Source organism: Panulirus ornatus, chromosome 71 (genome assembly GCF_036320965.1).
Source record: "Panulirus ornatus isolate Po-2019 chromosome 71, ASM3632096v1, whole genome shotgun sequence".
In the NCBI taxonomy this organism is placed as follows: domain Eukaryota; kingdom Metazoa; phylum Arthropoda; class Malacostraca; order Decapoda; family Palinuridae; genus Panulirus; species Panulirus ornatus.
The window spans coordinates 6680319-6699593 of NC_092294.1; positions in this window are offsets into that span (position 1 = coordinate 6680319).

Consider the following 19275-nt stretch of genomic DNA (forward strand, 5'->3'; position numbering starts at 1 on the left):
CAGATTCTGGGAAGTCATGTGTAGTTGCCCTTAACAGGGTGTGGCATCAAGATCTCATCTCTAAGCTCTTTTCTTTTGGCTTCCCTTCCTCACTTTGCTCCTTCATATCTAGCTTCCTTTTGCGATCGATCTATCTCTGTGGTTGTTGATGGATCGGCCTCCCCCTTTTTCTCCATCAACAGCGGTGTCCCTGAAGGTTCTGTCCTGTACCCCTACATCTTTTCTCCTTTTTTTCAACGATTTCCTCATCTACACAAATAATCCAGTGCACTCATACGCTGACGACTCAACACTGCATTCATCCACATCCACTCCCTCTTCTCTCGCTTGATCTGCATCTCGTCTTGACACAGCTTCCTCAATAAACTCAGACTTGGACAAGATATCTCATTAGGGTAGACAAAATCTTGTGAAGTTTAATGCCACCAAGACCCATTTTCTATCCATCTCTCTATCGAAAACTCCTCACAACTTTTGTCTCTCCTTTACGGTTCTGTAATTCCACCTCTTGACCCCATGAACATTCTTGGTATTATTGTAACATCCACTATTTCTTGGAAACTCCACATTACAGAAATAGCTAAGTCTGCCGCTAAGAAACTGGATGCCCTGATTAGATGTCGAAACTATTCTTCTGAACAGTTGCTCCGTTTATACAAGGGACTGATTCGTCTTTGTATGGAGTACTGCTCTCACATTTAGGTGGTTTTTGCTCTGTTTCCTAATTTGACAGAGTCGAGTCGAAAACCGTCTGACATAAATTGTCCAAGGCTAACTTCCAAACTTGACCCCGTTGCCTTACGCCGCAAAGTTCGTTCAATTATCCTCTTCTATGTGTATTACTTTGGTTTTCGCACCCGAGAGCTGGCTGCTTGTGTGCCCCTACCACTAGCTAGACCACGCAATACTCCGCAAACTGCTGCGTCACATGATTATTGTGTGGCCATAGGCAACTCAAGGGTGGGCCGTTTTGATACCTTGCTTCTTTCGCTACGCGTCGAAGCTTGAAACTCTCTACCTTCTCATGTTTCTCCTAATAACTATGACCAGGAACATTTCAAAAGACAGGACTTTCACTTCCTCCTAATTCGTAAGTACTTTCCTTTGTCTTTTTCCGTTTCATTATTCTCTCTACACTTCAATCAGGTCCGGCCTTGATGTGAACTTTTGTCCGTGAATGAAGCCTTCAACCTAAATTCACCTCACTCTCGCCAAAGGCACCTTAATCTCAACTTCAAAACAAGCATTCAATGCATTTTCATCTCTATATCCTCAATTGCACTTATCATCAGTACCTCAGTTGAATACATTCCCACTATTCCTAGCCCTTGACCTGACCCTTATCGATTAAATAGATCAAACGCGTATTCACTCTCAACAAATTCATTTTCAATACACCTCACCTCATTACAACCCGCTTTCACTACAACCTATATCCAATTGTTCTTTGACGTACCCTCTAAAGATAAGGCCAAACACATCTACCCTTTCCCCTACACGAACTCACCTTAACTACACCTCCGGTCTTTACTACAACCTCGACGCCACTGGCGCTCTTCACTAACCCAGGGCTAGGTTGCTGAGAGTACAAAGAAACAAATCAAAATGACGGAGAAATATAGAATGATTCTAAGTGGAGAGGAATGAAATGAAATATTCTGCATTGTTTAGGAGCGCAATACATAGAGAATGGACTGAACATATACAGAAAAAAGAAGATAATATAGATCAACAATGTGGAAAGCGCCACAAAAGCAACATGTCATTGGTATGAAGGGAAACGGTGTCTTCCCAAAACACGTCATCGCTGCAGATAGACTGTATTGGTTCCCTGCATTACTCTCCCATTACCTGTAGACAGACGAGGAACGTGCTTACTGTGTGTGTGTCAGCGAAGGGACGCCTGTCCAGCCCTGGGCTGGAGGCAGCAGCAGATCAAGGCTTTCTTGAGCGATCGAAAATGAGGTTGTGTAACAGGAGAGAGAGAGAGAGAGAGAGAGAGAGAGAGAGAGAGAGAGAGAGAGAGAGAGAGAGAGAGAGAGAGAGAGGACTTACATTCTAGTACCTACTACAACATTTAGCAAAAAGGCAAGGCAAACGCGTAGCGCTTACCGCAAGAAAATCTAGAGTTACATAAAACGAGTCGTGTTAGTTACATGTTGTCAAGCGTTATGTATGTGATGAACAGATTGTATGTTTGTGATCTGAATGCCAGCAGCTCACGTGTGGCGCAGACAAAAACAGAAAACACCAACCTGGGACAAAGGAGTGAAAATTGACAGTCACCAAAGTGCTGGTTCGCTACTCGGCCGTCACTAACCTATCCGATATCCAAGTATCTACTACGAGAGTTTGCCAACTTACGAGTACTTACCACGAGACTTTACCTGCCTATGATTACTTACCATGAGACATTACCAATCTACGAGTACTTACAACTATTCTCTATCAACTGACGAATACTTACGACGCAACTTTATCAACTTACGAGCACTAACGACGAGACTTTACCAGCCCACGAATACTTACGATAAGACTTTACCAACTCGCGAGTACTTACAAAAAAAACTTTACCAACTTACGAGTACTTACAAGATTTTACTAGCCTACGAATACTTACAACGAAACCGTACAAGCCTACGGGTACTTGCCACGAGACTTTACCAACGTACGAGTACTTATGACGAGACTTTACAAACCTTCGAGTACATATCACGAGACCTGAAGAGCATACGAGAACTTACGACCAGAGTTTACCAGTTTACGAGCACTTTCAATGAGACTTAACCAACCTACAAGTATGTATGATGAGAATTTATCAACTTAAATGTCCTTACGACGAGACTTTATGAACTTGCGAGTACTTACTATGAGACTTTAACAACGTGTAAGTACTTATAACCTAACTTTACTAACTTACAAGTACTTACGACGAGACTTTACTAGCTTACGTGTACATACGATGAGACTTTACCAGCCTACGTATACTTACTACGGGACTTTACCAGCCTAATAATACTTAAGACGAGACTGTACCAACTTCCGAGTACTTACGACAAGATTTTGCCGACCTACGAGTACATACAGCAGGACTTTATCAACTACGAGTGCTTATCACGAGACTCGAACTGCTGAAGAGTACTTACGACCAGAATATCCCAGTCTACGAGTACTTTCGACGAGACTTAACCAACTTATAAGTACCTACAAAGGGCCTGTACCAACCTATAAGTACTTACGACCAGACTTTACAAATCTAAGAGTACTAACCACGAGACTAAAAAAGTGCACGTATTAACGACCAGAATTTACCAACTACAAGTACCTACGATGAGACATTACGAGCCTACAAATACTTACGACGAGACTTTACCAGCCTGCTAGTACTTATGACGAGACTTTACCAACTTATGACTACTTACGACGATATTTTGCCGATCTACGAGAACTTACGACGATATTTTGCCGATCTACGAGTACTTACGACGAAACTTTACAAACTACGAGTACTTGCGACTAGACTTTGCCAACCTACGAGCACCTACCACGAGAATTCAACTACCAATGAGTACTCACGACCAGAGTTTACAGCCTACGAGTACTTTCGGCGAGCTTTAACGAACTTACAAGTGCTGAATTCGAAACTTTACCAACTTAAAAGTACTTAAGACGAGACCTTACGCACCTACGAGTACTTACCAAGACACTTTACTAACGTACGAGTACTTCTGAGCAGACTTTACGATGCAGACTTACGATGAAATGTTGCTAGACAGCATGTACTTACGATGAGACTTTACCAACCTATGAGTATTTACCTCGAGACTACTAACCTAAGAGTGCTTACCACGAGACCCTAACAAATCACCAGACTTTACCAACGTGCGAGTATTTACGATAAGATTTTGTAAACTTACGAGTACTTACGACGAGACTTTACCAGCTACTAGTACGTTCAACGAGACTTTACCAACCTACGAGTCCTTATCAAGAGACTTGAACAGCCAACGAGTACTCTCCACGAGACATAATCTGCCAATTATCACTTACAACCAGACTTTACCAACCTACGAGTACTTTCGATGGGACTTAACCATCCTACAAGTACATACCACGAGACTTTAGCAACCTAAAAGTAATTACGATGAGACTTTACCAACGCACGTGCACTTACGGCGAGACTTTACCAGCCTACTAGTACTTACGACGAGAATTTACCAATTTACGAGCACTTACCAAGAGATCTGAACTGCTTAAGAGTACTTACGACCAAAGTTTACTAGCCTAAGAGTACTTTCGACGAGAATAATCCAACCTACAATTACTTACGACGAGGTTTTTTGTACTTACGAGAACTTACTACGAGACTTTACCGATGTGCGAGTACTTATGAGTAGATTTTACAAATCCTACGAGTATTTACGACGAAACTTTACCAGCCCGCAAGTACTTACGACGAGACTTTACCAACCTATGAGTACTTACCACGAGACTGCTAACCTAAGAGTGCTTACCACGAGACCCTATCAAATCACCAGTACTTACGACGTGATTTTACCACCGTAATGGTACTTACAAGACTTTGTGAACTTGCGAGTGCTTACGGAGAGACTTTGAAAACCTATGAGTGCTTACAACGAGACTTGAACGGCTTACGAGTACTTACCACGAGACATGAACTGCTTACGAGTAGTTACGACCAGAGTTTACCAGCTTACAGTACTTTCGAACAGACTTAATGAAACTACAAGTACTTATGACAAGACTTTACCAACCTAAAAGTACTTTCGAAGAGGCTTTAGGAGCCTACGAGTACTTACCACGACACTCAACCAATTTCCAAGTACTTACGACCAGACTTTACTAATCTTCTTGTACTTACGACCAGATTTTACCAAACTATAAGCATTACCAACCTATGAGTACTTACCATGAGAATCTAACAAATTAGTGTACTTACGACCAGACTTTGCCAACTTACGAATACTTGTGACGAGATTTTTTGTCAACCTAAAAGTACTTAGGATGAGACTTTATCGTCCTAGGAGTACTTTCGACGAGACTTTACCAAACTACAAGTATTTACCACGAGACTTTGAGTTTACGAGTACGTACGACGAGACATCAACAGCTTATGAATACTTTTAACGAGACTTTACCAACTTATAAACACTTACCACGAGACTTTAGCAGGCTACATATACTTATGATGAAACTTTGCTAAGCTACGAGTACTTACGACGAGATTTGACCAGCCTACGAATAATTACGACAAGACTTTGCCAACATACGAGTACTCACCACTATTCTTTGCTAATCTGAGAGTACTTACAACGAGACTTTACTAGCCTATAAGCAATTACAAACAGACTTTACCAACCTAGAAGTGCTTAAAACGTGCCTTTCACAACTGACGAGTACTTATAACGAGACTTTACTCACCTACGAGTGTTTACTACATGACTTCGGAATCTACAAGTACTTACGACTTTGTCGTTAGCCGGGTTTAGCGAGCAGCACTGACCGCAGAATAGAGTTGCGTTAGTTGTTCATGCGTGTGTGTGTGTGTGTGTGTGTGTGTGAGTGTGTGTGTGTGTATGTGTGTGTGAGTGTGTGTGCGCGCGCGCGCGTGGACTGCATGCCAGAAATCCAAGTGTACGTTAAGCAGATGACTACAGTAACTTGGGCCAGGGAAGGAACTTGACAGCCACTGTAGCCTTGACTCATTAAACCAACTTCACCCCCCCCCCTCCTCGATACCCAGGCGGGTAGTTCCTTCCTAGATGGTGGTTTCTTGCTGTTTTCTACCTGAGAGAGAGAGAGAGAGAGAGAGAGAGAGAGAGAGAGAGAGAGAGAGAGAGAGAGAGAGAGCAGGTGTCAACACTCACCATCTGGATGGGGTTGATGGAGCCGAAGCTACGGATGTACATCTGTATGTGGACCCGCGTGGCCGTGCCTGGGGGAGGGAAGGTGGAATGTTAGCTGGTGTTGTAACAATTCTTATCTTATCATCAGAGGTGAGATCATTGATCCCAGGTGGACGGGTGAGAGAAGACGATGAACGTAAGGATATAGGAAGCAGGTCCACTGTCCCACCAGCTTAGGTTAGGAAATAGGAAAGTCCTGAGCTCCACCAGGATCGTGGTAACCTCGTCGTATATAGAGGATCTCAGCGCGTGGGTGAGGAGGGCAGAACCTCGCGGTAAGAAGTCATATAGTGGAAGACTTGCACACACTAGGAGGAACAGAGGGAAGGCAGATAACAGAAACACAAAAGCAAGATAAGAAAAGATCGTATATGTTGAGCCAGATAGCGTCAAAGTCAGGAGACAAGATCCACAAGGACAGCAATAGTTGCATCTTCCACTGCAGTACAAACTCCACACTTGGAGCGGAGGCGATGATGGAGATTATAGATGAAAATCTAATAGTGCAAAGTACTAGCGGCCTTAGACAGTTGGGTTTTTGGGAGAAGAAAAGTATTTGGAGAAGAGGTAAAGAGGTGGTGTTCCACCGAGGGAGTGTTAGATTTAAGAACGTTAATGTTGCAGATATGGATAAGAAGAGAGCCAGGTCTGGGAGCTGTGGCTATGGAAGTAGGTGGATCCAAGTCGCATGATAGCAGTCGAGTTGTCCTTGAAATCCACCCAGGCCGCCGTCTCGACCGGTGGCGCAGCTCAGAATTGGCTCTGCTGAATTATAAGTTGGTCGTGTGAAGAAGATAGGGAAAAATAGAACAAAAGAACTAAACAACCGGGTGAGTTATGTGTTGTTAAGAAGTGTGTATGAGAGAATAAGAGAGTGTGAGGCTTGTCTGAATACCACCACCCACACATTTAGATGAAGCAACTATAACGAACACAATGATCTGGAGGTGAGAGGAAGGGAGGGAATACTTAACACACGCCTGCGATGTTGGCTCAGTCGCCACTACCCATCCCTGCCGGGTAGGGATCTGCGTGTCACCCACTGGTGATGCTCCATTATAGCAAGAGTCGGTGCCACTTACACCTAAGAAAGATTCATATTAACATAATTACTGACTATACATGATCGTAAGATCACCTCCAATGAGGATGTGGCCATCGCTGACACCGAGGTGTATTGTGACACAGGCATTACCATCACATGGTCATGCATGGTGATGTGGAGATTACCATCACATGGTCATGCATGGTGATGTGGAGATTACCATCACATGGTCATGCATGGTGATGTGGAGATTACCATCACATGGTCATGCATGGTGATGCGGAGATTACCATCACATGGTCATGCATGGTGATGTGGAGATTACCATCACATGGTCATGCATGGTGATGTGGAGATTACCATCACATGGTCATGCATGGTGATGTGGAGATTACCATCACATGGTCATGCATGGTGATGTAGAGATTACCATCACATGGTCATGCATGGCGATGTAGAGATTACCATCACATAGTCATGCATGGCGATGTAGAGATTACCATCACATGGTCATGCATGGTGATGTGGAGATTACCATCACATAGTCATGCATGGCGATGTAGAGATTACCATCACATAGTCATGCATGGCGATGTAGAGATTACCATCACATGGTCATGCATGGTGATGTGGAGATTACCATCACATGGTCATGCATGGTGATGTGGAGATTACCATCACATGGTCATGCATGGTGATGTGGAGATTGCTATTGCATGGAGCAGTATGGTGACATGAGTATTACCGTCACATGGTAATATTCAGTAACATGGAGGTAATCAACGCATGGTATATTTGGTGACATACGGATTACAGTCACACAGAAATGCAAGATAACAGTGTTTCCATTACCTGGGATTGTATGTTGCCATGGAGTTTACGTTTATATGGGAGTTTATGGTAATATGAGGACTGCCAATCACATAAGGATATATAGTAATATGGGCACTGCCATTATATGTGGTTATATAGCAACGAGGATATATGGTGACATATATGGTTATAAAGGGGTGTATTGTAACATGGAACTTTATATGAGGGTATGTATTATTATCATGCATAGTAGCATGGGCAGGTGTACTGAACATGGGGGTCTTAGTGTGATACAGAAGGTGTACCCTAACATGGGCGTTGTAGCACGACACAGGAGCGTACCGTGACGTGGAAGGTGTACCGTAACATGGGAGTTGTAGCAAGACACAGGAGCGTACCGTGACGTGGGAGATGTACCGTAACATGGGTGTTGTAGCAAGACACAGGAGCGTACCGTGACGTGGGAGATGTACCGTAACATGGGAGTTGTAGCAAGACACAGGAGCGTACCGTGACGTGGGAGATGTACCGTAACATGGGTGTTGTAGCAAGACACAGGAGCGTACCGTGACGTGGGAGATGTACCGTAACATGGGTGTTGTAACACGACACAGGAGAGTACCGTGACGTGGGAGATGTACCGTAACATGGGTGTTGTAACACGACGCAGGAGAGTACCGTGACGTGGGAGATGTACCGTAACATGGGTGTTGTAGCAAGACACAGGAGCGTACCGTGACGTGGGAGATGTACCGTAACATGGGTGTTGTAACACGACACAGGAGAGTACCGTGACGTGGGAGATGTACCGTAACATGATTGTTGTATCACGACACAGGAGCGTACGTGACGTACCTGCCCAGTAGGAAGGTGTCTGGCGACGGTCGTACTGCTCATGGTGGCCGACACGAAATAGCTGATCCAACTTCACCAGCTCAGTGTTGCTGCGGCCGCTTCTCCTGTCAGGGGTAAAGAAAGATCTCTCAGCCCAGCACCAGCTGGTCGCTGATTCATGTGAGAAACTGCAGAAGCTGGTGACTGAGTTTGGTAAAGTGTGTGAAAGAAGGAAGTTAAGAGTAAATGTGAATAAGAGCAAGGTTATTAGGTACAGTAGGGATGAGGGTCAATTCAATTGGGAGGTGAGTTTGAATGGAGAAAAACTGGAGGAAGTGAAGTGTTTTAGATATCTGGGAGTGGATCTGGCAGCGGATGGAACCATGGAGGCGGAAGTGGATCATAGGGTGGGGGAGGGGGCGAAAAATCTGGGAGCCTTGAAGAATGTGTGGAAGTCGAGAACATTATCTCGGAAAGCAAAAATGGGTATGTTTGAAGGAATAGTGGTTCCAACAATGTTGTATGGTTGCGAGGCGTGGACTATGGATAGAGTTGTGCGCAGGAGGATGGATGTGCTGGAAATGAGAAGTTTGAGGACAATGTGTGGTGTGAGGTGGTTTGATCGAGTAAGTAACGTAAGGGTAAGAGAGATGTGTGGAAATAAAAAGAGCGTGGTTGAGAGAGCAGAAGAGGGTGTTTTGAAATGGTTTGGTCACATGGAGAGAATGAGTGAGGAAAGATTGACCAAGAGGATATATGTGTCGGAGGTGGAGGGAACGAGGAGAAGAGGGAGACCAAATTGGAGGTGGAAAGATGGAGTGAAAAAGATTTTGTGTGATCGGGGCCTGAACATGCAGGAGGGTGAAAGGAGGGCAAAGAATAGAGTGAATTGGAGCGATGTGGTATACCGGGGTTGACGTGCTGTCAGTGGATTGAATCAAGGCATGTGTATGGAGGTGGGTTGGGCCATTTCTTTCGTCTGTTTCCTTGCGCTACCTCGCAAACGCGGGAGACAGCGGCAAAAAAAAAAAAAAAAAAGAAATATATATATATATATATATATATATATATATATATATATATATATATATATATATATATTTTTTTTTTTTTTATACTTTGTCGCTGTCTCCCGCGTTTGCGAGGTAGCGCAAGGAAACAGACGAAAGAAATGGCCCAACCCCCCCCACCCCCCATACACATGTATATACAAACGTCCACACACGCAAATATACATACCTACACAGCTTTCCATGGTTTACCCCAGACGCTTCACATGCCTTGATTCAATCCACTGACAGCACGTCAGCCCCGGTATACCACATCGCTCCAATTCACTCTATTCCTTGCCCTCCTTTCACCCTCCTGCATGTTCAGGCCCCGATCACGCAAAATCTTTTTCACTCCATCTTTCCACCTCCAATTTGGTCTCCCTCTTCTCCTTGTTCCCTCCACCTCCGACACATATATCCTCTTGGTCAATCTTTCCTCACTCATCCTCTCCATGTGCCCAAACCACTTCAAAACACCCTCTTCTGCTCTCTCAACCACGCTCTTTTTATTTCCACACATCTCTCTTACCCTTACGTTACTCACTCGATCAAACCACCTCACACCACACATTGTCCTCAAACATCTCATTTCCAGCACATCCATCCTCCTGCGCACAACTCTATCCATAGCCCACGCCTCGCAACCATACAACATTGTTGGAACCACTATTCCTTCAAACATACCCATTTTTGCTTTCCGAGACAATGTTCTCGACTTCCACACATTCTTCAAGGCTCCCAGAATTTTCGCCCCCTCCCCCACCCTATGATCCACTTCCGCTTACATGGTTCCATCCGCTGCCAGATCCACTCCCAGATATCTAAAACACTTCACTTCCTCCAGTTTTTCTCCATTCAAACCTACCTCCCAATTGACTTGTCCCTCAACCCTACTGTACCTAATAACCTTGCTCTTATTCACATTTACTCTCAGCTTTACTCTTTCACACACTTTACCAAACTCAGTCACAAGCTTCTGCAGTTTCTCACCCGAATTAGCCACAAGCACAATGTTATCAGCGAACAACAGCTGACGCACTTCCCAAGCTTTGTCATCTACAACAGACTGCATACTTGCCCCTCTCTCTAACACTCGTGAATGCACATCTCTAAGAACCCCATCCACAAACAAATTGAACAACCATGGAGACATCACGCACCCCTGCCGCAAACCGACATTCACTGAGAACCAATCGCTTTCCCTTCATCCTACTCATACACTTGCCTTACATCCTCTATAAAAACCTTTCACTGCTACTAACAACTTGCCTCCCGCACCATATATTCTTAATACCTTCCACAGAGCATCTCTATCAACTGCTGCCTTCATCTATTCCCGTGGCCACCCCGCCACACATGAAATAGCCCCCCCCCCCTCCCGAGGTAGCACCAGGAAAAGACAAAAAAAAAGTCACATTCGTTCACACTCATTTTCTAGCTGTCATGTGTAATGCACCGTAACCACGGATCCCTTTCCACATTTTGTCTCCACAAAACTTTCCATGGTTTACCCCAGACGCTTTACATACCCTGGTTCAACCCACTGACAGCACGCCGACCCCGGTATACCACGTTGGTCCAATTAACTCTATTCCTTGCACGCCTTTCACCCTCCTGTATATTCACTCCCCGATCGCTCAAAATCTTTTTCAATGTATCCTTACAACTCCATTTTGGTCTCCCGTTTCTCCTCGGTCCTTTTAACTCTGACATATACATCCTCTTTGTCAATCTTTCCTCAAACATTCTCTCTATGTGACCAAACCATTTCAATACACCCTCTTCTGCTCTCTCAGCCACACTCAATTTATTACCACATATCTCTCTTGCCCTTTCATTACTTTCTCGATCAAACCTCCTCACGCCACATATTGTCCTCATACATTTCATTTCCAACACATCCACCCTCCTCCACACAACCCTATCTATAGCCCATGTGTCGCATCTTATTCCTTCAAACATAACCATTTTTGCTCTCCGAGATAACGTTCTCGCCTTCCACACATTCTTTAACGCTCCCAGAACCGTCGCCCCCTCCCCCACCCTGTGGCTCACTTCTGCTTCCATGGTTCCATCCGCTGCTAAATCCTCTCCAAGATATCTAAAATACTTCACATCCTCCAGTTTTTCTCCATTCAAACTTACCTCCCACTTAACTTGTCCCTCAACCTACTGAACCTAATAACCTTGCTCTTACTCACCTTTACTGTCAGCTTTCTTCTTTCAAACACTTTACCAAACTCAGTCATCAACTTGTGCAGTTTCTCACCGAACAGCCATTAGCGCAGTATCATCAGCGAACAACAACCGACTCACTTCACAAGCTCTCTTATCCACAACAGACAGCATACTTGCCACTCTCTCCAAAACTCTTCCATTCAACTCCCTAACAATCCCATCCATAAACAAATTAAACAACCATGGAGACATCAAGCACCCCTGCCGCAAATCGACATTCACTGGGAACCAGTCACTTTTCTCTCTTCCTACTCGTATACATGCCTTACATCCTTGGCAAAAACTTTTCACTGCTTCTAGCAATTTACCTCCCACACAATATACTTTTATTACCTTCCACGAAGCATCTCTATTAGCCTTATCATATGCCCTCTCCAGATCCATAAACGCTACATACAAATCCACCTATTTTTCCAAGTATTTCTCACATACATTCTTCAAAGCAAACACCTAATCCACTCAACCTCTACCAGTTCTGAAACCCAGGAATACTCAACAAACTTATACCTCTGTAATTTGAACACTCACCTTTATCCCCTTTTCCTTTGTACAACGGCACTATGCATGTATTCCGCCAATCCTCAGGTACTTCACCATGAACCATACATACACTTAATATCCTTACCAACCAATCGACAACACAGTCACCCCTTTTTTTGATAAATTCCACTGCAATTCCATCCAAACCCCTCACCTTGCCGGCTTTCATCTTTCGCAAAGCTTTCACTACCTCTTCTCTGTTTACCAAACCATTCTCCCTGACCCTATCACTTAGCACACCACCTCGACCAAAACACCCTATGTCTGCCACTCTGGCATCAAAAACATTTCACAAACCTTCAAAATACTTACTCCATCTCCTTCTCACTTCATCACTACTTGATATTACCTCCCCATTAGCCCCCTTCACCAATGTTCCTATTTGTTCTCTTGTCTTATGCACTTTATTTACCTCCTTCCAAACCATCGTTTTATTATCCCCAAAATCTAATAGCACTCTCTCACCCTAACTCTCATTTGTCCTCTTTTTCACATTTTGCACCTTTCTCTTGACCTCCTGCCACTTTCTTTTATACATCTCCCAGTCATCCGCACTACTTCCCTTCAAAAATCGTCTAAACGCCTCATTCTTCTCTTTCACTAACAATCTTATTTCTTCAACCCAACACTCACTACCCTTTCTCTTTATACAGATACAAATATGCAATATACCAAATGGCGTCCTAGCTATGTCTCTTCGTTGTATATCAACTGGCTTATATTTCTCTCTTGTGTCTCTTGCACAAGGGTCCTGGCTGTCGGAGGTTTGTATGATTTATGAAGGTGCGCGTTCATATGCACTTTGTTCGTAGTCATATACCTCCGCGTTGTACAGTTAGCTTAGGTAAAATGCCATCTGCTGGCTGTGTGAGCCGGATGGGAAATGACCGGTGTAGACCCCGTTGCTCACTAACGTGAGACGAAAGGTATTCGAGTGCATACTATTTCAATAGTCATTTCCCTATAAGGGGCGATCATGGCCTAGCGGTAGCGCTCCCATCTTTTGCACAGGGGTCCCAGGCTCGATCCTGGCTGTTGGAGGTTTGTATTTTCTATGAAGGTGCGCGTTCATATGCACTTTGCTCGTATATATATATATATATATATATATATATATATATATATATATATATATATATATATATATATATATATATATATATATATATATATATATATATATATATATATATATATATATATATATATATATATATATATATATTATCCCTGGGGATAGGGGATTAAGAATACTTCCCACGTATTCCCTGCGTGTCGTAGAAGGCGACTAAAAGGGGAGGGAGCGGGGGGCTGGAAATCCTCCCCTCTCGTTTTTTTTTTCCAAAAGAAGGAACAGAAAATTGGGCCAGGTGAGGGTATTCCCTCAAAGGCCCAGTCCTCTGTTCTTAACGCTACCTCGCTAATGCGGGAAATGGCGAATAGTTTGAAAGAAAAAAAAGAATATATATATATATATATATATATATATATATATATATATATATATATATATATATATATATATATATATATATATATATATATATATCCCTGGGGATAAGGGAGAAAGAATACTTTCCAAGCATTCCTCACGTGTCGTAGAAGACGACTAAAGGGGACGGAAGCGGGGGGCTAGAAACCCTCCCCTCCTTGTATTTTAACTTTCTAAAAGGGGAAACAGAAGGAGTCACGCGGGGAGTGCTCATCCTCCTCGAAGGCTCAGATTGGGGTGTCTAAATGTTTGTGGATGTAACCAAGATGAGAAAAAAGGAGAGATAGTTATTATGTTTGAGGAAAGGAACCTAGATGTTTTGGCTCTGAGTGAAACGAAGCTCAAGGGTAAAGGGGAAGAGTGGTTTGGGAACGTCTTGGGAGTAAAGTCAGGGGTTAGTGAGAGGACAAGAGCAAGGGAAGGAGTAGCGCTACTCCTGAAACAGGTGTGGTGGGAGCATGTGATAAGAGTGTAAGAAAGTAACCTCTAGATTGATATGGGTAAAACTAAAAGTGGATGGAGAGAGATGGGTGATTATTGGTGCATATGCACTGGGTATGAGAAGAAAGATCATGAGAGGCAAGTGTTTTGGGAGCAGCTAAATGAGTGTGTTAGTGGTTTTGATGCACTAGACCGGGTTATAGTGATGGGTGATTTGAATGCAAAGGTGAGTAATGTGGCAGCTGATGAAATAATTGGTATACATGGGGTGTTCAGTGTTGTAAATGGAAATGGTGAAGAGCTTGTAGATTTATGTGCTGAAAAAGGACTGGTGATTGGGAATACCTGCTTTAAAAAGAGAGATATACGTAATTATACTTATGTAAGTAGGAGAGATGGCCAGAACGCGTTATTGGATTACGTGTTAATTGATAGGCGCGCGAAATATAGACTTTTGGATGTTAATGTGCTGAGAGGTGCAACTGGAGGGATGTCTGATCATTATCTTGTGGAGGCGAAGGTGAAGATTTGTAGAGGTTTTCAGAAAGGAAGAGAGAATGTTGGTGTGAGGAGAGTGGTGAGAGTAAGTGAGCTTGGGAAGGAGACTTGTGTGAGGAAGTACCAGGAGAGACTGAGTACAGAATGGAAAAAGGTAAGAACAAAGGAGGTAAGGGGAGTGGGGGAGGAATGGGATATATTTAGGGAAACAGTGATGGCTTGCGCAAAAGATGCTTGTGGCATGAGAAGCGTTGGAGGTGGGCAGATTAGAAAGGATAGTGAGTGGTGGGATGAAGAAGTAAGATTATTAGTGAAAGAGAAGAGAGAGGCATTTGGACGACTTATGCAGAGAAATAATGCAAATGAGTGGAAGATGTATAAAAGAAAGAGGCAGGGGGTCAAGAGAAAGGTGCAAGAGGTGAAAAAGAAGGCAAGTGATAGTTGGGGTGAGAGAGTATCATTAAATTCTAGGGAGAAAATAAGATGTTTAGGAAGGAGGTAAATAAAGTGCGTAAGACAAGGGAACAAATGGGAACTTCGGTGAAGGGGGCTAATAGGGAGGTGATAACAAATAGTGGTGATGTGAGAAGGAGATGGAGTGAGTATTTTGAAGGTTTCCTAAATGTGTTTGATGACAGAGTGGCAGATATAGGGGTTGTGGTCGAGGTGGTGTGCAAAGTGAGAGGGTTGGGGAAATTGATTTGGTAAACAAAGAAGAGGTAGTGAAAGCTTTGCGGAAGATGAAAGCCGGCAAGGCAGCGGGTTTTGATGGTATCGCAGTGGAATTTATAAAAAAAAGGGGGTGACTGTGTTCTTGACTGGTTGGTAAGGTTATTTAATGTATGTATGATTCATGGTGAGGTGCCTGAGGATTGGCGGAATGCTTGCATAGTGCCATTGTACAAAGGCAAAGGGGACAAAGGTGAGTGCTCAAATTACAGAGGTATAAGTTTGTTGAGCATTCCTGGTAAATCATATGGAAGGGTATTGATTGAGAGGGTGAAGGCATGTACAGAGCATCAGATTGGGGAAGAGCAGTGTGGTTTCAGAAGTGGTAGAGGATGTGTGGATCAGGTGTTTGCTTTGAGGAATGTATGTGAGAAATACTTAGAAATGCCAACGGATTTGTATGTAGCATTTATGGATGTGGAGAAGGCATATGGTAGAGTTGATAGAGATACTCTGTGGAAAGTATTAAGAATATATGGTGTGGGAGGGAAGTTGTTAGAAGCAGTGAAAAGTTTTTATCGAGGATGTAAGGCATGTGTACGTGTAAGAAGAGAGGAAAGTGATTGGTTCTCAGTGAATGTAGGTTTGCGGCAGGGGTGTGTGATGTCTCCATGGTTGTTTAATTGTTAATGGATGGGGTTGTTAGGGAGGTGAATGCAAGAGTTTTGGAAAGAGGGGCAAGTATGCAGTCTGTTGTGGATGAGAGACCTTGGGAAGTAAGTCAGTTGTTGTTCTCTGATGATACAGCGCTGGTGGATGAGTTATGCAAGAAACTGCAGAAGTTGGTGACAGTTTGGTAAAGTGTATGAAAGAAGAAATTTGAGAGTAAGTGTGAATAAGAGCTAGGTTATTAGGTACAGTAGGGTTGAGGGTCAAGTCAATTGGGAGGTAAGTTTGAACGGAGAAAAACTGGAGGAAGTGAAGTGTTTTAGACATATGGGGTGGATTTGGCAGCGGATGGAACCATGGAAGCGGAAGTGAATCATAGGGTGGGGGAAGGGGCGAAAATTCTGGGAGCCTTGAAGAATGTGTGAAAGTTGAGAACATTATCTCGGAAAGCAAAAATGTGTATGTTTGAAGGAATAGTGGTTCCAACAATGTTGTATGGTTGCGAGGCGTAGGCTATGGATAGAGTTGTGCGCAGGAGGATGGATGTGCTGGAAATGAGATGTTTGAGGACAATATGTGGTGTGAGGTGGTTTGATCGAGTAAGTAATGTAAGGGTAGGAGAGATGTGTGGTAATAAAAAGAGTGTGGTTGAGAGAGCAGAAGAGTATTATTAAATCTTAAAGAAAATAAAACGATATTTTGGAAAGAGGTAAATAAAGTGCGTAAGACAAGAGAACAAATGGGAACATCGGTGAAGGGGGACTAGTTGGGAGGTAATAACAAGTAGTGGTGAAATGAAGAAATGGAGTGAGTATTATGAAGGTTTGTTGAATCTGTTTGATGATAGAGTGGCAGATATAGGGTGTTTTAGTCGAGGTGGTGTGCGAAGTGAGAGGGTCAAGGAGAATGGTTTGGTAAACGGAGAAGAGGTAGTGAAAGCTTTGCGGAAAATGAAAGCCGGCAAGCGGTGGGTTTGGATGGTATTGAAGTGGAATGTATTTAAAAAGGAGATGACTGAGTTGTATTCCTGGGAAATTATATAGGATGATATTGATTGAGAGGGTCAAGGCTTTTACAGAGCATCAGATTGAAAAAGAGGAGTGTGTTTGCAGAAGTAGAGAGGATGTGTGGATCAGGTGTTTGCTTTGAAGAATGTATGCGATAAATACTTAGAAAAACAGATGGACCTGTATGTAGCATTTATAGATCTGGAGGAGGCATATGATAGAGTTGATAGAGATGCTCTGTGGAAGGTATTAAGAATATATGGTGTGGGAGGTAAGTTGCTAGAAGCAGTGAAAATTTTTTATCAAGGATGTAAGGCATGTGTACGAGTAGGAATAGAGGAAAGTGATTATTTCCCAGTGAATGTCGGTTCCAACAATGTTATATGGTTGCGAGGCAGGAGCTATAGACAGGGTTGTGCGAACGAGGGTGGATGTGTTAGAAATGAAATGTTTAAGGACAATATGTGGTGTGAGGTGGTTTGATCGAGTAAGTAATGAAAGAGTAAGAGAGATGTGTGGCAATAAAAAGTGTGGTTGAGAGGGAGCAAAAGAGGGTGTATTGAAATGATTTGGTTACATGGAGAGAATGAGTGATTAAAGATTGACAAAGAGGATATGTGTGTCAGAGGTGGAGGGAACGAGAAGTGGGAGACCAAACTGGAGGTGGAAGGATGGAGTGAAAAAGATTTTGAGCGATCGCAGCCTGAACATACAGGAGGGTGAAAGGCGTGCAAGGAATTCGGTGAATTGGAACAATGTAGTATTCCTGTGTCGACGTGCTGTCAATGGATTGAACCAGGGCATGTGAAACGTCTGGGGTAAACCATGGAAAGTTTTGTGGGGCCTGGATGTGGAAAGGGAGATGTGGTTTCAGTGCATTACAAATGACAGCTACAGTCTGAGTGTGAACGAATGTGGCCTTTGTTGTCTTTCCCTAGCGCTACCTCCCGCGCGCGTGGGGGGAGGGGGTGCCATTTCATGAGTAGCGGGATGGCGACGAGAAGGGATGAAGGCAGCAAGTATGAATATGTACATGTGTATATATGTATATGTCTGTGTATGTATATGTATATATACGTTGAAATGTATAGGTATGTATATGTGCGTGTGTGGGCGTGTGTGTATATACATGTGTTTGCAGGCGGGTTGGGCCATTCTTTCGTCTGTGTCCTTGCGCTACCTCGCTAACGCAAGAGGCAGTGATTAAGTATAATAAAAAAGATGGAAATATGTATCTATATTATATTATAGAATATTAAGAATATATGGTGTGGGAGGCAAATTGTTAGAAGCAGTGAAAAGTTTTTATCGAGGATGTAAGGCATGTGTACGTGTAGGAAGAGAGGAAAGTGATTGGTTCTCAGTGAATGTAGGTTTGCGGCAGGGGTGTGTGATGTCTCCATGGTTGTTTAATTTGTTTATGGATGGGGTTGTTAGGGAGGTAAATGCAAGAGTCTTGGAAAGAGGGGCAAGTATGAAGTCTGTTGGGGATGAGAGAGCTTGGGAAGTGAGTCAGTTGTTGTTCGCTGATGATACAGCGCTGGTGGCGGATTCATGTGAGAAACTGCAGAAGCTGGTGACGGAGTTTGGTAAAGTGTGTGGAAGAAGAAAGTTAAGAGTAAATGTGAATAAGAGCAAGGTTATTAGGTACAGTAGGGTTGAGGGTCAAGTCAATTGGGAGGTGAGTTTGAATGGAGAAAAACTGGAGGAAGTGAAGTGTTTTAGATATCTGGGAGTGAATCTGTCAGCGGATGGAACCATGGAAGCGGAAGTGGATCATAGGGTGGGGGAGGGGGCGAAAATTTTGGGAGCCTTGAAAAATGTGTGGAAGTCGAGAACATTATCTCGGAAAGCAAAAATGGGTATGTTTGAAGGAATAGTGGTTCCAACAATGTTGTATGGTTGCGAGGCGTGGGCTATGGATAGAGTTGTGCGCAGGAGGATGGATGTGCTGGAAATGAGATGTTTGAGGACAATGTGTGGTGTGAGGTGGTTTGATCGAGTAAGTAACGTAAGGGTAAGAGAGATGTGTGGAAATAAAAAGAGCGTG